At 40.9% G+C, this 26937-nt stretch overlaps 1 protein-coding gene across 9 annotated transcripts in view; it reads right to left on the reverse strand.

Moving 5' to 3' along the window:
* Limch1 (LIM and calponin homology domains 1) overlaps positions 1–26937 on the reverse strand; it is a 294059-nt gene that overhangs the window by 190701 nt on the left and 76421 nt on the right. The window lies entirely within an intron of this gene.

Raw genomic sequence — 26937 nt, forward strand, 5'->3', positions numbered from 1 at the left:
CAGTACCAGCAGAGAAGAAACGGGGAGATGAGGAGGAGAGGAAGAGGAAGGGAGAGGAGTAAGAGGAGGAGAAGAAGGAGGAAAAAAAAGAGGAGAAGGAGGAGGAAGTCATTCAGAACAGAGAACAATAACAGATAATGTTATTTCAGAATGAATGAAAAAGAATTTAGCTGGTCAGGAAAACAAAGTCTTCCTAAATATTAATGCATTTCAGAAAAAGATTCAAAATACAAAAGCCAAACAGAACTGCAAGGAATAGACAAATTTACAACTACAGTCAGAAATTCCAATGTTTCTATAAAGGTCAAAAATTGACCTCTCAGGGGAATACAATAGCTCAAAAGCTATGTATGTACGTTCATATAAGACTACTGTCGACATACGGTCTAATATCGCCATTACATTAAAAGCCCTAGGCGAACTTTCTTGGGCGTGGCCACGTGGCTACTGTATATGTTCTTGATACATTTTATATTGTATATATGTCTACCTGACCTAGAGAAGGAATAGAAAAACAGGGCGTAAGATATCACAAGAAATGTACACACTGCCCTACTATGAAACTGTACCCTTTTTGCACAACACCTTGTCAAAAAAATTGTGTTCAATTAATAAATAAATTAAATTTTAAAAAAAGAAATTCCAATGTTTCTTCTCAATACTTGGTAAAATATGTAAATAGAAAATCTATTTGTAATCCTGGCTACTCAGAAGGCAGAGATCAGGAAGATCATGGTTTGAGGGTAGACAAACATTTGTAAGACCTCATATCAACCAATAAACCAATAAAAATTTGGGCATGGTAGTATGTGCTTGTTATCCAGGCTACATGGAAAGTATACATAGGAGAATCATGATGCAGCCCAGTCCAGACATAATCCAGCAAAAGCAAAGGGAGCAAAGACTGTGGTGCAAGTGGTAAAGCTTCTGCCTACCAAGCATGAGGTCCTATTCAAACCTCAGTATCACCAAAAGAAACAAAACACACACACACACACACACACACACACACACACACACACACGAAAATCAGTAAGAACATAGAAGATTTGAACAACATTCAAATTATTCTGACACTTACAGCATACTCCATACCCCAACAAGAGAATACCTTAATTTTTTTAAGTTCACAAGGAATGTTTATCAACGTAGATCAAGTTCTGGGTCAGAAATCAAGTCTCAATACACTTAAAAGCATTTATAAAATATGTTCACATAAAGTATTTATCTGACCAAAATGGAACTAAATTAAAACATTTACAACAGAAATATTTCTGGAAAAATCCCTAAATATTTTTAACTAAGTATCCTGAATATCTCATTGACCATAAAAAATAATTAAAAATAAATTAGAATCTATTTTATAGAGGAAAAGATGGTCAGATCAGAATGTTGGAAAGATAACCGAATAATGCTGGGAGATTGAATAATGCTGGGGGATTGAGGGATTGATTTTTTCCCAAGGGAAAAAATACACAAATTTCCAATTCCAGTAATGACAGATAACATCATTATTACATGCTTTATCAACACTGATATAATAAGGTAATTTTGTAAATAAAATTTCGCAAATAAAGTAACCAACTCATCTTAATTTGATAAATCCCCCCCTCTCTCTCTACACACACACACACACACACACACACACACACACACACACCACAAAATCCATAGTTTACTCAGCAAGTGGCTAGATAACATTCCCAAAAGAAATCATCAGACTTGTTAAACTGTACCAAATAATTAAGGAAGATATAATTGAATTCTATACAAACTCTTCCAGAAAATTTAAAAGGAGAAAATAAGTGAGGCATGCTACACACCTATAATCCAGTCACTTAGCATCCTGACATTGGCCAATTGAAATTTCAAAGACAGCCTGGACAATTTAGTGAGACTCTGTCTCATTTTTTTTTTTAATTTAGCTCAATGGTTTACCAACTGAGAATGGGTTCAATCTCCAGTACCAGCAGCAGAAGGAAAAAAGAAGGATAAAAAAGAAATAATACTTTCCAGTTCTTTCATTCAATTAAGTCAGCATTACCTTAACACTAAAAGCAGAAAGACATTTCAGGACATGCGTGCATGTACGCCTGTGCACACACACACACACACACACACACACACGACTCAATATTTCTTCATTTTTATTTTGCTAGTTTTACATGTTTTCCTAAAAACTCTTTAAAATGCATATTTATTACTTTACTATCAGAAGAAGAAAAAGGAGCAGTGTGAGTACACAAAATGGTCTCAAGTGTACTCTGTAAAGTGGTTTAAATTCCACGCTGAGATGCTCCTCTTATAAGCTCTCACCAGAGCACTTCAATAGCCAATGCAGTGTAATTCCAAGAATATTTCATCCCTTCATTATTATTTGAAGGAAAGTAAGAAAATGGATACAAAACCATTCTTTCCTGTTTGAAAATATCACACATTTTCCTTAGATAAGAAAATTACGGAAGATATATTTTCAAAATTTACTATTTTAAATATCTTAGTATTGTTGAAGAGGTACCAGGAAAAAAAAAAACTTTCTTAGAAGAATAAATTGAATAGCTCCAGAGATTCAACAAGGACTTAGGCCCCTGAAAATCTGGCCCACAGACAAAAAGCAGAAATAAACCTTTACCTGGAATTAATGCTAGGATTGCAAGTAAGTTAGATCAAGCCACAATTCCACTCCAGGTCTCCCAGTATAACGCCCTATCTCATCCATACTAGAAGCCAGTGTTCAGTGTTCTCACAGTGGTACAGAGGTGTTCAACATAAAAATAAACCAGCAGGGCTGGGCATCTTGATATATATCTATAATCCCAGCTTCCCATGAGGCAGAGAATCAGGAAGATTGGTATCTCAAGGCCCAAGGCAAAACAATATAAAGTTAGCAAGATTCTACTTCAGAAATTAATCAGGTTCAGTGGAGCATACTCGTAATCCAAGCTACTTGGGAGACTATAGTAAAAGGATCATTGTCAGAGGCCAAACTGGGCAAACTACAGCATGAGAATATAAAGGGAAAGGGACTGAGGGGGGATGTGGATCAAATGGCAGAGCACTTGCCATGTAAGAGTAAGGCTCTAAGTTCAAACCCTAGTATCACAAACACACACAAAAACACTCTTGACAAAGCAAGCAAAGAAACACACACACATACACACACACACTTGTTAAAATGAGTATATGAACTTTTGCACTCATCTCTCCATTCAAAGGGATCTTTTTTGTTTTAATTTTTATTGTCAAGGTGATGTACAAAGGGGTTACAGTTACATACATAAGGTACTGAATACATTTCTTGTCAAATTTGTTACCTCCTCCCTCATTTTTCCCTCCCCCTGCCCCAATTCACCCCTCTCTGAGTTGTATGGTTATATCATACCTATGGTTTAGCCCCTGTTGTCACTGTATTTGATTTTGGTACCCTGGGTATTGTATATATGTTTGTCTGAATCAGGGAAGGGAAGGGGAATGCCAAAATGGTGAGACAGAAGATAAAAGATGAACCAGTGCAACAGCAATACCTACATGGCAATATGTAATAAATCAACTGTTCAAGGGGATCTTTAGAAGTACTTACATAGCAATTATGAAATGAGCTGTTTGCCATGTGCCTATCAGATTATCCCTGTTTAGGATTAATTCACCTTAATTTCTAATCAAAATATTTGTTAGTGGAACCTGCAGGTGAAAATAGTTGCTGAATGGATAATTTCCTAGAAACTGATCAGTTTCAAGGAGAAAAGCATTCCTCTCTGCCTTAGTAATTAAGCCAATTGCCGAAGCAAGAGAACATGACTACATGTCATCACACTGTTCTTAGCAAGTGGTGATTAAGGAAGCTCCTCCATATCCCGTTTCCTCTGCATGCAGCACAAAGATAATTCTGAGTCTGCTATGCATCCACAGCTCTGCTCTGCTCTCCACCATGCCAACAACTGCAACAGCAAGAACTTTAATCATAATAATCTTAAAAAGTCTAGTAAAGAAAACCACACAACTTCATGGCAACGTTTTTTACAATGTGTTTACAATCTAACACATTGTATACATCTCAGTGCTGCAGCCTACTAATTACTTTGTTATCATTGTCACTCTGTAATTGCTATGAATTGTCAAAGATTGCCAAGAAACAGCCTGGTCGGTACCATTGGCACACATGGTAGTTCAGAAATATTTCATTCATCTTCTGGTGTTTTTGTTTTTGTTTTTGACAGCAATCTGTAGCCAAACTAGAGTACCCTGATAAACCACAGGTCTGAAGAACATTTTAAATGAAGGTTGGCATTCTTTCATATAGTGTTCTTAAAGAGAAGATTCTGTTGCAGAGCAAATAAAGATCCTTGGATTGAAGCAACTGAAACTAAGATTTGGTAGATTTAGGCCAGGCATTGGTGGCTCATATCTGTAATCCTAGAGTTACTCAGGAGGCTGAGATGGGAAATTTTCCATTCAAAGCCAGCTCAGGCAGAAAAGTATGCAAGACTCTTACCTAACTATCCAGCAAAGAGCCAGAAATGGAAGTGTGGTTCAACCAAAACTCAAAGCCTTGAGTTCCAGCCCCAGCAGCAGCACAGGCACGCATGGGCACGGATACACACACATACATACATACACCCTCACTCACAGATTAGTACATTTTCACTCAACTTTTGAAAGACAAGTACTTTTCTTAAATCACACAAAAACAGGCACACTTTTCAAAAGGCTGTGATTTCCTCCTGTAAACTGTTAATGAAAAAAATCACACTTTTGTAATTCACCAAAGATTACTGGTAGCTCCTTCTGTTTCCTTCCCTTCTGATCCTATCTGGCTTCACTAATAGGAACAGTTATGCCTATTTTTAGACCTAAATTGTAAAATAAAGCAGAACAGCATTGCTCTTATTTTTTCACATTTTTCTGGGAAACATTTCTTATTTTCTAAGGATTTCTTTTAAAATCGAACCAACATTCTAAAGGAACACTTTGTAAATAGCGATGAATTGTACTCATTTAAGTAAAAATTCATAATCAGCCTATCAATCATTTACTGGGTTCGTATCCCATGCCAAGCCCTGTGAAAGGCATGAGTGAAGTCAGAACAACACGGTCTGGACCCTGCCCCATAGGAATCTTGATCCAGGGGTAAAGGGAAAACATTACAACACAGTAGGCTGTTGGAGGGAAAATGAGGGCAGGGGAAAATCAGAGCAAGGAGGAAGCATTTGACCCAACTTCCCACGACTGAAGACGTTGAATGAAAAAATTCATATTCATAACAGAAACTACTGTAAGCCCTCTCTGTTCTAAATGCCTGCCTAAGAGCAGAATGCAGAAGCCCATGCTTGTAATCCCAGCTATATAAAAGGCTTAAGTAGGAGGGTTGTGCTCAGAGGCCAAGACTAAGACCAAGGTGTTAGTAGAATATAGAGGATGCAGAGATTCAGGACAAGATGGGACACAAATGACATTTTATCTAAAGAGTAACTAAAGTCAAAGGGGCTAGAGGCCTGGCTGGGAGTTGAGTGCCTGCTTAGGGAGTGCTCCAGTGCTCCAATAGACAAATGCATAAATGCCTCTCACATATCAATTATTGAATCCTCATAACAATTTCAGAGTATTTGATTGTGGTACTGAATTCAAATACAAGACCACCAGGAGCTGGGGGTATAGCCCAGTGGTTCAGAAGTTACTTGCTTCATAGATGCCAGGCACTGGTTCAATCCCCACCAGGAAGGAAGGGAGGGAGGGAGGGGAAAGGAGGGAATGGAGGGAAGGAGGAAGTGAAAGAGGGTGAGGGAGAGAGACAGAAAGTGAGAGAGAGGGAAAGGAAAGAAAAATAATAATAAAATGATTTTTTTTTCTTAAACCAGGCATAGAGCCTCACTCAAGAGGCTGAGGCAGGAGATTACCAAGAGTTTGAGGCTGGCCTATACAGGGAGACTTTGTCTCAAAAGGAAATATTTCAAGGAAATCAAGACTAAGAGAGATTAAGTAACTTACCTATGTCCATAAAGCTAATAAACAGCAAAGCCGTACTGAGCCTCATGCCCTTAAGCATGCTTCTAGACTGCATCTGGACAAAATACCGGAAGACCTGAAGAATAAACCCTCTGTTTAGCATAACCCGGGACGACTTTGAAAGGCTGACGTTGGAGCTGGCTTTGAAGGTTGAGAAGGAATTCTCTGAAGGAAAGAGAGGCAGTAGAGGCTCAGGAATACACAAAGACCTGTACAAGGATTTCTTGGACAAAGACCAAAAGCTCCAAGGACTGAACCCAAGGGTCTGGTAAGGGGGAGGGGGAGGTATAAATGATAGGACAGGAGCTGTCAGAGCCAGTGAAGGGCCTTGTGTTAGAATGCTTGCCCTTGAACCTACCATAAAAGAGAAAAGAGACACTTCAGGAGACAGCAAGCAGCAAAGGGAAGGGCTCTTGGGCAAGGTTTCTCCCCATTTTCCGTAATTTCCAACTGTTAAAGAGATTGTTCCAGAGTAACATTTTACCCAATGCTCCAAATTACATCCTGGTGGACTCTCCTACCCCATGTACAGCCTATGAACCAGAATGAAGGGGAGGCCACTTGGCCAGACTTCCTTTCCAATCACCACCCAGCCCTTGCCATCTCTCAATATGCCACGTGCACACCTTCCTTATCATTCTTCCTGCCTGCCAGCTCTTTCCTAAATTGGCTTCCTCTTCCAGGTGCTAGCTCCTCTCCCTTCACATTCCTATCTCAGTCTATCCCTTTCTCCTCAACATTGCTTCTTTTCTTAAAATCCCTAATTCAATCACCCCTTCATCACTATCCTATTCTTCTTTCCACAGCCCATATTTCCTACCTGAATATCCAGAATCTATTACCCTGTCAACAAGGCTTAGCATCCGCCAGCCATCTTCACTGAATTCACTGAACATTCTGAGAAGGGTTAAGAGTGAGACCTGAGCATAACTTGGAGCTTCAGAAAAATGCTAGCTGGCATTGGGCTCATCACTTAACTTGTACAACCTTCAGCCTCCTTATTAAAGTAGTGCTCATAGCCCCAACTCCACTCCTTTGCATCAAGAATCAGTGGTTCATTTGCATGAAACCTTATCACAGTGCCTGACTCCTACTAAGAGCTAGTTATATTTCATTTCCATTGGGGCAACAGTAATAAAGTTGTTATCAATGTCACAATTCCATTTTTCTCTCCCTGGCCCTCTTTGTGGTTCTTTTCATCCTGATCTTAAAGGATACCATTCTTATTGACTCTCCTCTAATTTCTGATATTGCCACATGTCCCAACTCAAAAGATGCTTTTCTCCTTTGATCTGAACCAGCTTCTCAAAAGCACAAGTTATCCTCTCCTCCTTTTCAGGTTACTTGCCTCTCCCAGGCTTGCTGCCACCTGACACTCCTAGTTTTCCTCCTCCTTCATTAAATAAATACTTCTTTTCCATTGCAGGGGAATTTCTACCCTGCTTACCTCCTAACTGCATTGTGTAAAATGGCCTTTCCTTCTCTTTTCACTCCTCTTCTCTTTCTATACCACCCTCACCTTTCTGGCTCATTCCATGTACCACTTGATTTTCCATTCTCACCAATGAAGATAATAACACATACATTTTTACATATGGCACTGTATAAAAGTTCAGAACCATAGATAACCAATTTTGCACTCAACATTTCCACCTGGGTACTACATACATATCTCACTCTTAATAAGACCAGTATAAAAGTCCGGGATCCACCACCTCATCTGCCCTGTTCCACCTTTAGTCTGCTCTACATGGATGATGACACCGCCTTCTCCTGCCCCTAGTACCACGGAGACACATTCAATCCACCAGGATCAATGTTATCTTCCCAGAGCATATTCTAGCTCTGTCCTTTCAATCTGTGTGCAGTGACTTTGGTCCAAGCCTCCTTCATTGATCAACAAGACAACTGCCCTGGCTACCACGGTCCCTCCACAGGCCATTGCCCACACAGAATCCTTGGGTCTTTTGATACATCCATCCACATCCCTTCTGTCCATCAGAATCAAATTCGGTTTTTAGACAAAGCTATTTGTTTTACAATTGTGTTCTATAAGTGAAGTGACTTGGCTAGCTAGCAACAAGAGTGAAGTGACAGTCAACTCTCCTTTCCTCCTAGGCTAGGACTTCCACACTAGCTTGCAGGTCCAGCTCTTCATCTGAGGTCAGTTATACTACTATACTTTCTTTAAGAACAATCACTCCTTATAGCTATTTGGTTTGTCTTGGAAAAGAAACAGCACAGAAGCCCCAGCTGGTGGTTATTTAATCAACATTATCAGACCAGCTCTGAGTGCTTAATGTTGAAGAGAATGGAATGAAATTTGCAGAATCCATTTATATTTTCATCATGTCATCAGAAAACCAGAAGGCGCTGTTTATAACTACAGATTGACAGACTCTACCCCCCAAAAAAAATCTAATTAAGAATACAGTCAATGCTCAAAACACTCTGGGAGCATTAAATCCTCATATCTAGCCAGATCCACACAACACAGAAAATGGTCAGGCCAGGCACATGTGCGTGGGATTGGTGTGACTGTGTTTACACATCCTCAAGCTGCCATTGCCTTAAAAGAAGCCACACACAAAAAAAGATAGACAACATTCACAATGAACTCTGCCACAACCAAAATGCTTAGTGACTGATTTGAGACTAAGAGAAAAAAAAAAGAGTCCAGAAAAAAAAAAAATGGGCCAGCAGAGTTGTGAGGGCTAAGTTTGTTTGTCTGCATTTCAACAAGTAGAGCTGTGCTTTAGCTACAGTTATTTTTACCTGGCTATCATGTTGCTCCTTAAATAAATATTTTAGTTCTGGGCTAATTTTTGGCAAATCTATCTATGCAACTTTCAACTAGTCTGTTTCAGAGTGAAGCTTTAAAAACAGGCAGGTCTCGGTTCAAATTCCAGTGTTTAGGAGCTGAGTGATATTAGGCAGCTTCATTTTTCTTCAAAGCTTGCTCCTTAGTTTTTATACATGGTTAAAGGAACCTGGTTTACAAGATTGTGAGAGCTTCGAAATCATGGTGGAAATCATTCAGTAGACATTCTTATCTCCATTAATCACAGAAAAAGCCAGAAGTGGAGCTGCAGTTCAAGTCCCTAAGCAACTTTTGCTCAAGGCTAGATAGAGCTCTATCACTTGAGCTACAGCACCACTTCCGGCTTTTTCTGTGGTTAATGGAGATAAGAGTCTTAAGACCTTTACTGCCCTGGCTGGCTTCAGATCCTCAGATCTCAACCTACTGAGTAACTAGAATTACAAATATAAGCCCCCAGCACCCGGAGCATTTTTTAATTCACTCTGATGATCATTTGTCAACTAATTCTAAGTGGCCAGATTTATGTTCAATTCACTCATTCACCAGCTTGCTCCACAGAGCTGGCTGAGGCTAGTCATCAAATCCAAGTGATGTTAGCACTGAGGATAGAGAGGAAGAAGGGCTCAAACCCTTCGCTTTCTGATTTGAGGCAAAGAACTTGACCGAGAGGCTCTGCCAAGAACACACAGTCCTGCAACCATTGTCAAGCTCTCTGAAGAAGTGATTGATTTCACGATTTGATATTCTAATAGTGGAATAATTTTTAGCCAGGAATCCAATGTAACCACAAAACTGCCACACATCATCAGTACACAGCACTTAAAAAGGCACCACAGTCAAGTTAGGAAACTATTCCAATTCACCCAAACAAGTTATTCAATTACCAAATGAAAACAAAACATGGTGAAATACTCTGAATAAAGATAGGATGATGACATTTCAAGTAGCCCATTTTTTTAAAAAAAAGAAAGTTTGAACAACTCAGCACTTATAAAAAGCAAGGAAATTATTAACAGAAAATGAGCAAAGTGAATTTTAGGAAGCAGGGAAGGATTGATTCTTGGAAAAGAAGAGATGCTTTTCAAGAGGAAAAAATCTATTTCCTCATTTGGGTAGTCATCACAAGACTGTTCACCTTCCATAACTAACCAGGCTAGGTATTGGGTTTTGTTTTGTTTTGCAATCTTCTATACTATATATAATAGTCATTTTGTGTTACTACATTAAAATGTATAAAATAGATCCCTTTATAAATAAAAGATATTTTGTTTAGGTTTGTGGTTCCAGAGGTCCAAGACTAAGGAGCCGAATGTGGAGATGGGGAGTGTTTGGATGTGTGTACACAAGTGTGTGTGTGTGTGTGTGTGTGTGTGTGTGTGTGTGTGTGTGTGTGTGTGTGGTCTATGTCCTGGAGCTTGAATTCAGGGGTTGAAAGCTGTCCTCGAGCTTTTTTTTTTTTTTTTTTTTTTTTTTGCTCAAGGCTTGGGCTCTACCACTTGAGCCACAGATCTACTTCTGACTTTTTTGGTGGCTGATTAGAGACACGAGTCTCAGAGAGTTTCCTGCCCAGGCTGGCTTCAAACTGCCATCCTCAGATCTCAGCATCCTGAGTAGCTAGGATGACAGGTTGGAATCATTGGTACTGGGCTTCACCCTCTTCCTATAAAGCCAACAGGATTCAATGATTGGGACCCCACCCTAATGAACTTACCCTATGCCTATGACTTCCTACTAAAGACCCCATCTCTACACACCAAAAGGTTAAGATTCTACCCTGTAAACACCTCACAATCCTCTCTTAAACTACAACATGAATTGGGGGTGGGGAGGACAAAGTATATCTAAACCACAGCAATGTGTGTTATATTTTAGTACTAAAAACATTTTAAATGGTCCTTGGGATGTATAAATTAATCCCCACAACAGTTCAACTCACTTTACTCCTCTCATTAGTAACTGAAGGTATTTTTCCACTTGGTTTCACTCAGAAAAGACTTGGTGGTGAGAAATTGCTTCTAGCAATTCTTCCATGTCTACAGGTTCTTCTGAGCCCTCTCTGCCACTCTTGCTTCTCACTTTGAGAGGGGAGAAGGAGGGGGAGGAGGAGGGGGAGGGGGAAGGGGAGGAGGGGGAGGGGGAGGGGGAGGGAGAGGGGGAGGAGGGGAGGGGGAGGGGGAGGGGGAGGGGGACGGGGGAGGGGGAGGGGGAGGGGGAGGGGGAGGGAGAGGGGGAGGGGGAGGGGGAGGGGGAGGGGAGGAGGAGGGGGAGGGGGAGGGGGAGGGAGGAGGGGGAGGGGAGGAGGGGAGGGGGGAGGGGGAGGGGGAGGGGGAGGGGGAGGGGGAGGAGGAGGGGGAGGGGGAGGGGGGGGGAGGAGGGGGGAGGGGGAGGGGGAGGGGGAGGAGGAGGGGGAGGGGAGGGGGAGGGGGAGGAGGGAGGAGGAGGAGGAGAGGAGGAGGAGGAGGAGGAGGAGGAGGAGGAGGAGGAGGAGGAATGATGATGAATAACTTTAATTGATTCATTGACTCTTTGGCATCCTTGGCATGAATGGTTATCCAGGCCGTACTCTAGACCCCCAGGCCGTACTCTAGGCCCCCACTGGGGCCAGATAAGGAGATAAACTGGGGCTTATCCTGTGTTCCCTTTGCCAACCATGCAACATAGTGAGTTTCCTAATGGGCATAAAGCTGTTGCCCATACCAAGCTCACAGCATCCACCCATGAGAAGTGTTTCTCAAATGTACACACAAGTGCTCAGTGAGTCATCAAAGCCCCATATAAAGGCTACATGCTTCTAACATGAAGAAATTGAAGTACAACACCTCAAGTAATTTGCCCAGTTTCGTGGGGCTAGCAAGTGGCAGAGCCAGGATAATAAGCTGCATAGTGTAGCTCCTGATTCATGCTCCTAACTGTGGCGCTGAGCTGCCCAAATAGGCCTGTGTTCTTGCTGATTTCTCCCAGTCTCAGGTGACTCATAAATAAATCCTGACTTCTCGCAGCCCAGGTCACTGCCTGACCCCTTAATGAACCTTTTCCTCAACAGATAGAACAAGAAAATAAACCCACAATCCAGAAAAACATCAGGATATCTGAAACATTTATCATTTACTCGCTCAACGCATCAGAGTGAAATGTTAACAATTTTTGTGTCATTAATTGTTTTATTCTGGTTTGTTTTTTTAAATCATCACATTTTTCTAAGAATCCAGTTTTGGATTTTTGGTAATCCTATATGAAATTTTCTCCAGATGGAATGAAACCTAGATCTGTCTGGGAATGGAGGGTAGAGAGGAAGAAAAGGAAGAAATATAAGGCACTTTAAGACCAGTAGTCATTTCCTCCAATAAAATATTTCCCTACTTAATCTTTATCTGGCTCATCACACTTACAAATAATGTTTTATGGTAGGAAATCTGTTCTTCGGGTTGGTTTGTGATGAAGACAGCAGGTGGTAATCCCAGCCCACTAAAACACTATCCATCACTAGGACTCACTGACCCAGGAATGAGGTGTGTGGCTCCTCCCCTCCAGTCTCCCCTTCCTCTCCCCAGGCAAGGAGGAAGCCTCAGCCATCTTAGCACCAAGCAAACATCAGCTCAGTTCTGAATGTAGTTCCCCTTACCTCCACTTCCCCAAACATCTCCCTCTTCCTGCTCAAGGAAGAAGGAGGCTCATCCCTAGATCATCACAAAGAATTATCAGAACATAATATAATGCTGAAGAGGCTCAGTGAATTAGATAACAGTCATGCAGGCTATTCTTGACAAACAGAATAGTAAGAACCATATTTAGCCACGGTACCTTGGGCCCGCATACCAATGTAAAATTCATTAACCAACAGATTAGGTAGAAGAATAAAGGAAAATAAAAATTTAAAGACAACCATATTACTGTTTTAACACTCACTGTGTTCTAAGGCTCCTTGCTTATATTTTAGAAATACTCTCTATAGGCTCAGCATCCTTAATCTGAAGTGTTCCCAAATCAAAAAATTATCTCCTCACCACCATGACCCAAGTGAAAAATTTCATACCCAACCTCATGTCATAGATCAGAGCCAAACTGCAGTTGCACTAAAAATATAGCATAAAAGTACCTTTAGACTATGTGTCTGAACCATAAACAAATGTCCTGTTTAGATTTGAGTCTCATCCCTAAATAACTCATTGTACATATAAAATAATTTTAAATCTGGAAAAATTATTGAAATCTGAAACACTTCTGATCACCAGAAGTGCTATAATCAAGTCATCCTGAAAAAAAATAGTCTAAGACAAATGGTGTTCTGCTAAGTGTTTAGCCACCAGTACTTAAAGGGACAAGGACCCATGACATACAGCACTTGCCAGTCTTCATGCTGTAAATATTCCCACTGTGGCTGAATTGAGCCCAAGCTGATGTGGAATGCAGACTCTTCTTTCTCTGATCCCATGATCTGGCTCCGGAACCCTATGGCAAGCTCAAAGGCTGTATTCCATACATTTTTGAACAGTTAACTTACAGAGTAGTATTCCAACTGTATTACAAATTTGAATATCCATGACACTGGGAAATTCTAGCCAAATAATGATTAAAAGCAAAGCATATAACAATGTAAGAATGTAGGTGCTGAAAGGTGGGTAATAGGAACTGCATATTCTCTTAGATCTTGGGTCTCTTTCTTCATTTTCTTGTAAAAAAAATCAATTTGAAAACATATTTCTTCCTCCTCCAAGATAGGAAGACCAAGAACGACAGCAAAGCTGGTTATTGTCTTAAATCCAGTCAGGAGTTCAGTGGTATAATTTTTAACTGAATATGTTTGTAAGCAGTTAGCCAACTTGTAATAAACTTTTAGAGGACAAAGAGAAGAACACATTCTATCTCCAAGGCACAAACATACAAACTAATGTCTTGATTACACTGCTAGGTAGGTAATAAGTAGACCTAGAAAGGCAGACCAGTTGCTATGTTACTGGGATTGACAAGGAGATTTGTGGTTTGTAAAAGGACAGGGAGAAAGAGACAGACAGACAGACAAAGACTGTGGAGAACAACCAACAGTTCCAACTGCGGCCTGCCTCCTGAGTGTCTTCAGTCTCATCCATTGTGAAACATATTGTTGGCCCTGGGGCTGGGCTGTCATGGCACATAGTAAGAAACCTAAAGAAAGACAAAGAAACAGACCAGATGTATAGAAGCACAGGCCAGGGGCGAATGCAGCCATAATATCCAATGCATATTCTAGGAAAACTGAAGAAATGGATAGGGTTGGGAAGGATGGGGGAGAAGGATGAAGGAGGTGATATTGATCAAGATGCACTGTATTCATAAACTGTCATGTTGAATGATTAACTACTTTGTGCATTTAAAGAGAGTAAAAATATAGTAAAAAATAAAAACGAATTAATAAAAATCAAACAATCCACCTTCTTGACCCACCTTGAAGCCTCTGTCCTGGCAGGTTCTATCCCATGCATGCTCACCACCATGCTCCTAGCTGTCATGTTAGGGCATTAGGGAGAGTGAAAAAACAAAGGCCATATGTGTTCTTCACCTTTTGACTTTAGGGGGATTAAATGATCATTTCATGGGTTTGGCCTTCACATCTATCTCTGGCCTGCCCAAGGGAGAAATGCTTAGAGCAGCATTTTCCAAAGTGTGTTCTACAGTATCCTAGCTCTCGGGATGTTAGGAGATTTGATGCGGAAAGAAAGGATCCATGGTCAAGTAAGTCTGGGGAATGCTATGTATAAAAATAATTTTATTTAACTTTGAGCTTCTGAGTGCTGACAATATGTTAACAAGATCCTCTAGTGGGATAAAATGCAAGGCTTCCCAATCTGGCTAACAAAAGCCTCCTTTCGCAAGAGGTCTCCAGTGGTCGGGGTAAGTGCACTATGGAACCTGCATGAGAAACTCTGGTTTGCTGCAGATAGTGAACCCTTAGTCAGCAGGATGATAGACTCCCGTATGTGTTATTTGACGGCTGATATAGTAAATACGTAGGATACTTTTAAAATGTGAATAACTGTAATGGTTTGAATGTCCCCTCCAAAACTCATGTTGAAATTGATTGCCATTGTAAAAGTATCAAGAAGTGAGAGGTGGGAGAAAAATGAGGGAGGAGGTAACAAGTTGGATAAGAAATGTACTCACTGCCTTACAGATGAAACTGTAACCCCTCTGTACATCACTTTCACAATAAATAAATCAATTAAAAATAAAAAAGATGGAGTTAGATTTGGAAGGCTCTGCCGTCAAGAATGGACTAATATTTATTACTATTATTTTATTATTACTATCTTCAAGTAGTTAGATATTACCACTGCATTCACTCATCCTTCCTCTCTCCAATGAATAGACTAGTGTTATTATCACAAGTAGGTTCATTATCATGAGAGTAGGACTGTTACAGGTTTGCCTCCCTCTTCCCCTCCTTCCTCTATCACACACGTTCACTTGCTCTTCCCCAGGTTGTAATGTAGCCTGGTGGCCCTTACCCAGTGCTGCCACCAAATTGTGGAATTTCTCAGCTTCCAGCACTGAGAGCAATATCTTTTCTTTGTAACTTTCCAAGTCTGTGCTATTTTATTACAGCAGCAGAAAACAGACTTCAACAACTATCAAATTTTTAAAATCAGAAGAGCTAATATTTAAGCAATACAACAAAGTTTTGTTTTGTTTTATTGTGGATTAATAACCCAAGCATCTCCAGACTGGCTTGTCCTGTGCAAAATATTTCAAGTCTTAAAGAAATTAAAACCATGCCATATAAGCTATCTGATTTTCAGAAAATTCAAAGAAAGAAATACAAGTGCACTTGGGCAAAAAAAAATTCAGAAAAGTGAAGCAGACAAGGCAAGGAAGATAGGGTATAAGAGAAAGAGAGAGAGAGAGAGAGAGAGAGAGAGAGAGAGAGAGAGAGAGAGATTGTCCAGATGGGCTGGAGAAAAGAAAAATGTGCACAGAGCTAAGCAATGCTCCAGGGACAAAAGCATGTAGCTGAATCCATGTCATAAAAACTCGATCAAGGCTGCCTCAAAGAATAGATACAAAACACATGCATTTGGCTTTTTTGATTTAAGTTCTTAATTGGGGAAAAACATTGGTCAGGGGTTTTAACACTAGATGTAAAGGGGATGAGAGAGCTTTTGGTCATCAAATCCAGTCTCTAGGAGGATAAACACACAATATTTCTTGGATATATGACAAAGTCATTACGCAAGCAATTTCCATCCAATGCCAGGTCCAAAACAATTATAACCAAATCCTCACCAGTTCCATAGACCTGGGGTAGTAGAGTCTCCCAGAGCCAGAAAACAGTTCTAAAATAAATTCTGGAGCCTTGGAGATCCTATTACTAAGAAGCAGAAATAGACTTTCAAGTGCTTGCTTTGAAATATTAAGCATTGTTCCACCCTTCTTTTTCCGACTATTTCTGTTTTCTTACTAAAGTTAGAGCTAACTCAGGATATAGCAAATCATATGTTATTCTGAGTTAAGATTTATCATTGCTCTGTAATTTCTATTGTTGTCCATATCAAATATTTCAATACTTTATAAACACCCCCAAAACCCAACCCTAAGGCTTGCAATTGGCTTTCTATCTATATTTTCAAAAGAATGTCTTAGTTTGCAAACACTGTCATTCTTAGACACAAAAAAAGTTACACAGTAAATTTCTGGGAAATACCAGTATCTCCCCAACACTATACACCTCCTTTCCTGCCTGGAGCAAGGACTGCCTTTCTCTCCCAGGGAGTCCTGCCAGCCCTTGGCCTCTGGTCTCTGCTCAGCTTTCCAGTATTAATCAACTTGAGGAATCGTCACAAATATTTCTTTTCAATGCATTCTTGATTTTTATATTCTTAAACATTTTCTTCCACCTAGAGCTCCAGCCCCAACTCTTACACTGCTAATTGAGGAATCTGCTGCATAAGTTTGTTTTCTGAGAATTAACCCTAAATAGTTGTGCTTCTTCTCATTTGCTTGTGCCATTTGTCACATCTGGAATGTCTTTGCTCTTTATAATGGCCAACCATGTACTCAAGTCTCAAGAGAAAAGTACTCTAAGATGTCCTTATTGCACCACCTTCCCATATATACACTAATAAACTAAATTGCTCTGTAACTCCTTCAACAATCCCTGTACATTAAATGAGACAGATTTTATCATTAGGAGATCTGAGCTTCATGCCTCCTCTTGTGATTGACTTGCAAAGTGATCTGAGTAGATACATCCATACTGCAGCTATCCTCAGCTGGTAAATAGAAAAATTGGCAGCACTTGCCTCACAGGTAAAAATGTCATGTCCAAAGAGCCAGGCATAGTGATGTGTACCTGTTATCCTAACTCTCAAGAAGCAGAGGCAGGAAGATGATGTGCTCAAGACCAGCCTGGATTCCATAGCAAGACCCTGTCTTGAAAAAGAAATGTAAATTGTCTTTAATTTTTGTCTCTGTGACCCTGAGTAGATTCATTCATGCATCAATTATTTGGTTCAGAGTCCTGAAAGCCAAGAATTTTTTTTAATGTCTGAAAAGAGTAGTCAATGGTCCAATGAAGTTGAGGAGCTGTGTAGACTGAGAACTAGGAACTGTCTGTTGGATGGTTGGGCAATAAAGGACACAAGCACTCTTGACATGGGCAACTCACAGGAGTGGATAAAGGAAGGAAAGCATAATCACCTTTACATGGTTAGAGGAGAAGCCATTAGAAACAGATGTGCAGTTTAGGCATATGCTAAGGAATGATGCAAGAGAAAGACATGCTGATATTATATAGAAAGAGGATGGTAATTGTGGGAGGAGTAAGTAAGTCTTCAAGTAGGTGGAAGGATGTAGATCACCAGAGCCAGACCTCGCCTTTGATGTGAGCAGGGAGAGGTCATCCCTTTGAAGCGCGGAAAGCAGAGGAAATGGGCACAGGCAGAGGGCAGAGGACAGGCTGAGGCTCGGAAGCTGAGCCGTTGGTTCTCTGCAGGTTGCTTTGAGAAGTCATCAGCCACCAGTGGTAAATGGAGAATGACTTGGGATACTTGTGGAAAGAAAAGGTATGGAGACAGGAAGCGGATATGCAGACAGTGGGGATGAATGAACTGCCGGGTGGTGGTTCATTCCTCCTGTTACCCATCAGCCCTCCTTCCAAAGGGAGGCTGTTATATCCAAACCAAATCCTGGAACTAGGCTTAAGGATGAGGCCTGAATGAAGGAATTCAAAACCTGACAGTCAGAATCTTGCAACCTTTGCAAAACTGGCAAATGATAGAATCCTGGAAAGCATCATTAAAACTAAAAGGAAAGCTTTTCTGGAATTTGTGTCACCAGCCTTGCCTCCCACACCATGACAAGTGCCCATGTCTGGAAGGGTGGCCAGAGGCCCACATTCAGTTACCTTCTTACTGCCTTTTGACAAGGACATGGGAGTCACTGATGGATGGGACATTCCAGAGAAACAACACTTCAAAAGACTTTGCAACTCTATAGCTGGATTAAAGGGAGAGGCAGAAAATAGAACAGTGGACCATGGTGATCAGGTTGTGACCACAGTTGTATACTCCCATTCGCCTGAAGAAGGAGTATGGCCACTCACACATGTTGGGCTTTATTTTACTTGTGGGATTGGTTTGTTGTTTTTTTTTTAAATCAACATTCAGGTACTAAGAAGTAGAGCTAACTGACTACCCACCTTTAAAACACATCATGATCTATAGTACCAATGGAGGCAAAATAGGGATGTAAAATAAAATGTGACATCCTCACAACTATTATGACAAAAGCTCTCCTCACATGTTCCTAGGATAAGGTAAAAGTTCCTAGGCTAAGGTAGAAGTTTTTCAACTTCATAAAAGTTACATTCTCTAGCCAAGTGCGAGTGGCTCACACCTGTAATCCTAGCTACTCAGGAGGCTGAGATCTGAGGATCGAGGTTCAAAGCCAGCTCTGGCAGGGCAAGAAAGTACGTGAGATTTTTATCTCCAATAAACTACTCAGGAAAAGCTAGAAACGGTGCTGTGGCTCAAGAGATAGAGTGCTAGTGTTTAAACAAAGAAGCTCAGGGGCAGTGCTCAGGTTCTGAGTTCCAGATCCAGGACTCTCTCTCCGTGGAGCTCAGGAGCAAGGGTGGTTCAGCTCCACACTGGGCAAGAACTATGTGTGGGACCAAGACTCGTGCTGGGCCCTGCAGGCACTGAGGAATCAGCATTGACCGAGCTGTTAAGGATTTGAAGGCATGGAGTGAGCTTCAGCAAGGAGCAAGGGTGACAGGATTTGCTATGTGTTTCAAGAAGATGGCTTCGAAGGGAAGGGCTGGGGATGGCGCTTGGTGGTAAAGCATGTGCCTAGCATGTGTGAAGCCCTGGGCTGGATTTCCAATACTGCAAAAGAAATTAAAGCGGGTGCAGTAAGAGAATGGCACTGAGTAAGCAAGGCACTTGGAAGAGAGAGAACTACTGGGCACTTGCCTGGAAGATGCCTATAGGACACAAGGCCAAAGTGAGTGGTAGATGTCTACTGATTGAATGTTAAAATGCCCACATCCTGGGTTCTAGACATGCATCACAGACTTATGAGCAAAGGGAAAACCATGAAACCTCGCTCCTTTTCTCTTGCTTGGGATATAAACACAGATTACACAGTAGCCACTCAAGGTGTGGCCATCACATAAATGTTGGTGTGCTAAAGAATGAGTGACCTCTGCTAAGTCAAATCTGTCTCAATCTACAGCAGCTGACACCTTGAATATCTACTCTGATTTTCTAGAGGTCAATGGAATTTGGGGAAAAAAAAGAAAGAAAGAAAGAAAATAGCACTTGAGAACCTTCAAGAAGTAACTGACTGTAGAAAGAAAAGATAATTGGCTCAATATGCAGGTGAGACAAGATTCTGGAACCTACCAAAGCCCCCCCGCCTTCCCAAGATAGTTAAGACTTGTACCGTGTGGGTGCTCAATATTGCCTTTGCCAATACAAACTACACATGAAAGTCCGATGTGCTATTAAACCTATGGTCACTGATTTCATGAAAAATGGAATTTCCATATAAACTCTCCAAAAGTAAAAGGTCTATTTTAAACTTCTGGACAATTGCAAGAGAGGCAAAACCCTAACTTCTGCCAGTGATATTAGTTTTTTCTTTGGAGGGGAGCAGTGGAAGGTAGGAAGGCCAAATACTTCTTTGCTTTTATGTTTCATATCCAAGACACAAGCCAGCTAACATTGGTATTTACTCCAATGTTAATAAAAGCAAATTACTTTGTGGTTTGGGGGTCACTGGTATAAAACTTATGTTCCTTTCAATTTATGATATATACAAAATTTCAAAATGTGTCCAATGCCAATTGATAGCTTATGTCTGTTTTTCTATGTGATTCAAATCATTTTTTCAGTTTATGATTGAATTACTTCTGCTTTGCTATGCCAAATGCCGGATGATTCCCAGGGGATTCCTTTTCTATCTTCTATTACTTGATCTCCATGATGGTAGAAAGAGAGAAAGAGAGAGAGGGAGAGAGGGAAGGAGGGCAGGAGGGAGGGAGAGAAGGAGGGAGGGGGGAGAGAGAGAGAGAAAAAGAAAGAAAGAAAGAAAGAAAGAAGAGAAAGAAAGAAAGAAAGAAAGAAAGAAAGAAAGAAAGAAAGAAAGAAAGAAAGAAAGAAAGAAAGAAAGAAAGAAAGAAAGAGGAAGGAAGGAAGAAAAGAAAGAAAGAAAGAAAGAAAGAAGGAAGAAAGAAGGAAGAAAGAAAGAAAGAAAGAAGAGAGAGAAAGAAAAGAAAGAAAACACTTTCCACTTAAGACAGCCTCTGGGTTACCATATACTCAAGAGGGTATCACACTTATGAGTTAATGAAAACTCTCATCTTACTGTAAGTTACCAATAAAGATATTTTTCCACAGAGATGGAATCTAATTAATCCTTTTTACAGTAAGTTGATTTTTTTATGTCCTAAAGGATACAAGTCAATTGGGACCAACACAAACAACTTGAAAAGAACATTCTAGGATATAATGCACAGATGTCAAACATACTGCACCCCCCCTCAAACCCATCAAGTCCCCACACCAGATGTTGAAGCTGTACACACTCAAAGTTCAGCATTCTTTCCAGCCTGTCCTTCCATCAGCCAGATGCTCCAGTCAGCAGTTCCCCTTACCATTATTTATCACACAGAGAACTTCGCAGACCTTAAGTGGCAGTCCCTATCAGCAACACTGGCCCAAATGCTAAAGAGGCGAAGGCTCTGCAAGCTGTCCAAAAACATGCTACTGATTTAGACAGTCCCACACAGCCATCCATCATGGTCAAAGCCCTGGTGAAGGGCTGGGGGATGCACGTGTTCATTTCACTAGGACCTTACTTAGGTTTGAATGTTTTTTCTCCTTTATGTTGTTAAACTAAGATAATCAATTTCATACACAGCAAAGGGACAACATGAAAGTTGGAAATGCCACTTGGGCTATCTTGGTGATGGCCTTGACAATCTGTGCTCAAAAAGAAAAAAAATGTAAGTCCAAATTAGAGTCAGGCATAGTGACACGTGCCTGTAATCCAAATATTCAGGAGGCTAAAGCAGGAGGATTGTCAAGTTTGAGGACAGCCTGGGCTACATAACAAACCCTGAGATAAGACTGACAGACAGATCAATATTAAGTTAAGAGTCTTCCAACCCAAGAAATTGCCAGTCTTTCAAGACCTAATAGAAGTCAGGCTCACAACGCAATTCTAGGCAAAAGAAGCAGAGCAGGAGGAATCACAATACCAGACTTCAAGCTCTATTATAGAGCCATCATAACAAAAACAGCATGGTATTGGTATAAAAACAGACCTGAAGACCAATGGAATAGAATAGAAGACCCAGAAATAAAGCTGCATTCTTACAGTCAGCTGATATTCGACAAAGGAGCTACAATAGGAAAGACATAGCCTCTTCAATTACTGGTGCTGGGAAAACTGGGCAGCCATATGTAGAAAACTCAAAGTAGACCCTAGCCTATCACAACACACCAAGATCAACTCAAAATGGATTAAGGACCTCAACATCAGACCTGAATCCTGAAACTACTGAAGGACAGAGGAGGAGAGAGGCTATAACTTATAGGCACAGGTAGGAACTTCCTGAACATAGTCCCAGGGGCACAACAGATAGGGGAGAGTCTCAACAAATGGGACTACTACCAAATAAAAAGTTTCTGCACAGCTAAAGACATAGCCACCAAATTAGAAAGACAGCCAACCATATGGGAAAGGATCTTCACCAGCACAGCAACAGACAAAGGCCTAATATCCGTCATCTACAGAGAACTCAAGAAACTAACCCTTTCAAACCCAGTAAACCAATTATTAAATGGGCAAAGGAGCTAAAGAGAGACTTCACAGGAGAAGAAATAAAAATGGCAAAGAAACATATGAGGAAATGTTCAACATCCCTGGCAGTAAAGGAAATGCAAATAAAAACAACCCTGAGATACCACCTCACTCCAGTTAGAATGGCCTATACTCTGAACTCAGGCAACAACAAATGCTGGAAGGGATGTGGGGAAAGAGGAACCCTTCTCCACTGTTGGTGGGAGTGCAAATTAGTACAACCACTTTGGAGAACAGTATGGAGGTTCCTCAAAATGCTCAGCATAGACCTACCCTATGACCCAGCCATACCACTCCTAGGCATCTATCCTGAACAACAGGCCTCAGGATATCATAAAGACATCTACACACCTATGTTTATTGCTGCACAATTCACAATAGCCAAAATATGGAAACAACCCAGATGCCCCACTAAAGATGAATGGGTCCAAAAAATGTGGTACCTATACACAATGGAATACTAGATAGCAATTAGAAATGATAAAATATTGGTATTTGCAGGGAAATGGTCAGAGCTTGAACAAATAATATTGAACAAGACAAGCCTAGAACACAGAGAACAAAGGGGCATGGCCGCCTTGATATGTGACTGTTAGGGAGGGAGGAGGACAGTAGAGAACAGGTCTGCAAAACAGCAAACTTCTTTTCAAATGGTATTTCCACATGTTTGGGTCAGCGACCTTACATTATGTATCTAAAAAACAAACAACTACTAAACATAAAAAGGTCTAGAATAGACCTATCAGTTGATCACAATAGCTCAACAGCTATGTACACATGATCATATAAGACAAGGATAAGCAAAAACAACTCCAAGAGAAGGACACAGGAGGATTCTATTGTCGACGTTACATTTAAAGTTCTAGGTGAATTTCCTTTGGCATACCCCATGTGGTTACTGTATATGATTTTGGTACACTGGATATTGTATATATGCCTACCTGATCTAGGGAAGGGAAAGAAAAATGAGGGTGCAAGATTTCACAAGAAATGTACTCACTGCCTTATTATGTAACTATACCCCTTTTGCACAACATCTTGTCAACAAAATTTAATTAATAAAATAAAAAAAAGAAGTCAGGCTCAGTCCCCAGCCTCTGCTTTGGATCATTTTTTGTGGGACACTGTCACAGACACTCTAAGGAAGTACCAGTAAGCTAAGGCTGTATACTCCTGCTCAGATGGTTTGGGGCAGTAGTATGTGCCAATAGCCATTGCGTAATCTCCATTAAGGATTGGTTCTAGGATTCCTTGGGAACCAAAATACATGGATGCTAAAGTTCCTTATAGAAAATGGTATGCATAGTGTTGGCATAGAACCTATACAATCCTCCTGTATACTTTAAACCATCTCTATATTACTTATCATTCCTAATACATTGTAAATGGTATAACAACATTGGATTGTATCATTTAGGGAATAATTGTAAAACAAAAAAAAAGCCTTGGGGCTGGGGGAGGGGAGAATGAGGGAGGAGGTAACAAACAGTACAAGAAATGTACCCAAGGCCTAAGGTATGAAACTGTAACCTCTCTGTACATCACTTTGACAATAAATAAGAGAAAAAAGCCTTTACATGTTCAATAAAGATGTACCTTTTCCCCAAATATTTTCCATCAACAAGTGGTCAAATACAGAATCATAGAATACAGAATCACAGATCTAGTGGCTAATGGTACATTCAAATGGAACAAAAAAGCCTAAGCTTCTCAAAGCCCATCTTTAATGGTATTTTAGACTTTTGCAACTTTACTTTAACTGTACAACTTACAACCAATCTATATATTATACGAGGCCATCAAAGAAATAAATGTGTGCGCACACACACATACACACACACACACACACACACACACACACACACACACACACACACACTGCATCCATATTGCCAGGACTTGGGTGAGAGAAACACAGTCCTTTAGTGTGGATTTTAGGGCCAGATTGCCAAGCTCTGAAACATCCTAGCTATGGACAAGTCACACTTAATGCCCCTCTGCCTCCATTTCCTCATTTGTAAATTGGAGATAACAGTGATGCCTTCTTCAGTTTTTTCCTAAAGGCTCGGCAGATAGGTAGTTGTTAGGAAGTGCTAAATATTATTCAGAAGAGAAGCTGAGGGGCTGGAACTTGACCTAATGGTAAAGTGCTCACCTCGTATACATGAAGCCCTGGGTTTGATTCCTCAGCACCACATATATAGAAAAAAGCCGAAAATGGCTCTATGGCTCAAGTGGCAGAGTGCTAGCCTTGAGCAAAATGAAGCCAGGGACAGTGCCCAGACCTTGAGTTCAAGCCCCAGGACTGGCAAAAAACAAAAAACAAAAAAAGCAAAAGCAAAAAAGAAGAGAAGCTGATGCATTCTGAGCACTAAACAACAGGAAGAAAATTAGGGACAAGAGAGCCACCAGAGAATTTGTTTATTTAAAAGGAAAACAGCCAACAACAAGTTGCTGTTGGCCAGTGGGCAGGTCCTTGCCACCATAGGCCCTAGGAGATCTGAGGAGCGAAGGAAGCTTGTCCTAGCAGGCACTTCCTTGCCAGCACCCATGTCATTGAACATCAGTCAATTCTGCATACTCACATGAAAAAGGTTATCTGCAAAAGGAAAAGCCCAAAGGACACACCTCCTCAGCCCCTCCTGTCAGCCCAGTAGGAGCCAAGAGAAAGCTGATGGGTAGCACAGGAATTTGGGCCCACGTTGACTGCTATAGCTAAACCTGAAGGCTGAAGTGTGGCTGCATTATATAGAAGAAGATGGGCTGACAAACTCTGGGCTTATGGAGCACTGAAACTGGCCATGCTGCCAGGGAGCACCAAACCTTGCTTGTGACCACCATGGCTGCAGGCCAGATAGGAAATGATAACCATCTCATCTTTTCAAGGTCATGTTCAGAGTCACATTCAGTAGTCAACAAATTACTGTTGACTGAAAAAAATGTTTAATTAAATCTTAGTGTAATGGTATAAATAGAAAAATTCTTCACACTATTTTAGGGCTGGCTTGTTTTTGCCAAATTCTTCCAGAAAGAAGCATCTGCCTCTTCAACATGCCTCACACTTTGAAGTGGTTGCGAGCCTGCCTCCTTGTCCCTCCTGTCTAGGATGACATCCATAGCTTTCTGGCTCCTCAAATCAATGGTGGCCAATGGCTACTACGCTGGACAGTGTAGATCCAGCCAATCACAATTCTATCTGTGCCATGTGTCTATTCTCAGGTCCCTTTCCTACTTCAAATCCTCTTCTTTATATTACAAAGAAAGTACAGTTCCTAGGTTCTCTTGACATTCAGCCTCCAGAGAAGAAACTCTGATGTTCATGTGTCAGTGAGAGGCTCTGAGTGAAGGCTAGAGCAGGAAGAGTGGAAAAGCCAGGAATTTCTCCCTTCCTAGATTTGCCTCAGGTGGCACCTCTGGGAGTGGCTAGCTGTCCACCGTAGCTTCAGCTTCCAGTGGCAAGCTCCTCCCTCCACATTGCCAGCTCCCACGTACAGATTCCACCATGGTTCTAGCTCTGACTGAGAATTCCCAGGCTCTGGGCTCAGGTAAAATTATCTCCTACCTATGTAACTTTAGCCCTAAGAATAGTGGTAGCTTCCTGCTAATGTCTAAAGTCCAGGCTGTTTCTCTGTCCCCTATCTGGTTCTTAGCTCCTATTCCATCCACATAAAATATCCCCTCCATTAAAATACCTAATAGAATTTTTGTTTCATGGCTGAATGCTGATATAGCACTCTAGCTGAATTTTTCCACCCTAATCCTAATCTAGCTCATTGACCACATAGACATTGATCACGGTTGCCAGGAAAAAGCAGCAGCCATAATCACCATCCTCATTATCAAAATAATGTATCGGACAAAGTATATCTTTTATATAGTTCACAAGTATGTCTAGTATGATATGGAGAGTTGTGCATATAAGATCCTTGGAAGGTCAGTATTTTTATCCCCATTTTGTAACTGTGAATAATGAGGCTTAGAGAGCAACTTTTGCAGGTTAAACAGCAACTCAGTGACTCAGCACACCTCCAAAGTTCATGCCAACCAACCCCATTCAGGTGCACTATACAGATGCTGTCCATTTCTCCCACTGTCTCAGGGAAAAGCTCAACTTCCTCAGTCCACGGCACGAGGAATGGCATCCAGCTTTCACTGGGCTGCCAGGTGTGGCTCCTCCTTTCTCCTCGCCCACCTCCAAACTGAACTGCCCAATGTTTCTTGGCCCTTCCCCTTTTCTGTAGTGCCCCAGTTCATCATTGCTCATTTATCCACCCATCATTTGCATTGTATTCTATTTATTTAGTACTTTCACTAAATGATAAGGACCTTGAAGACAAAGATGGAATCTTTAAATCATTTGTTTTTAAAATTTCTAGGAGTCACTTTTCCAAATCACTCTTGGATGATTTGAAAATATATGTTAAATTCATTTTATAGCACTCTTCATAAATGCAGCATTGTGTGATTTCTTGGAAGGAATGAAAGGAAGTCAAAAGCTGGCCTAGTCTAAGTCCCTTCTCTGCCTTCAGCACTTTTGTATCAATGTGGGAACATAAGAAGTTATCTACCTGCCTGTGTTTGAACTCAGCTTCAGCTCTCAGTTGCATGATTTGGGATGAGCTACTAACCTCCTTTAACCACTGTTTCCTTACTATAGAACTATTAGGAGGATTAAATGAGTTACTTGTGTAAAGTGCTTACAACAGCTTCTGCAACATTCAACACTCAATAAATGGTATTAGCTTTTATTACTATCTCAATGTTATAATGGA

The sequence above is a fragment of the Perognathus longimembris genome, chromosome 16 (genome assembly GCF_023159225.1).
Source record: "Perognathus longimembris pacificus isolate PPM17 chromosome 16, ASM2315922v1, whole genome shotgun sequence".
Lineage (NCBI taxonomy): Eukaryota > Metazoa > Chordata > Mammalia > Rodentia > Heteromyidae > Perognathus > Perognathus longimembris.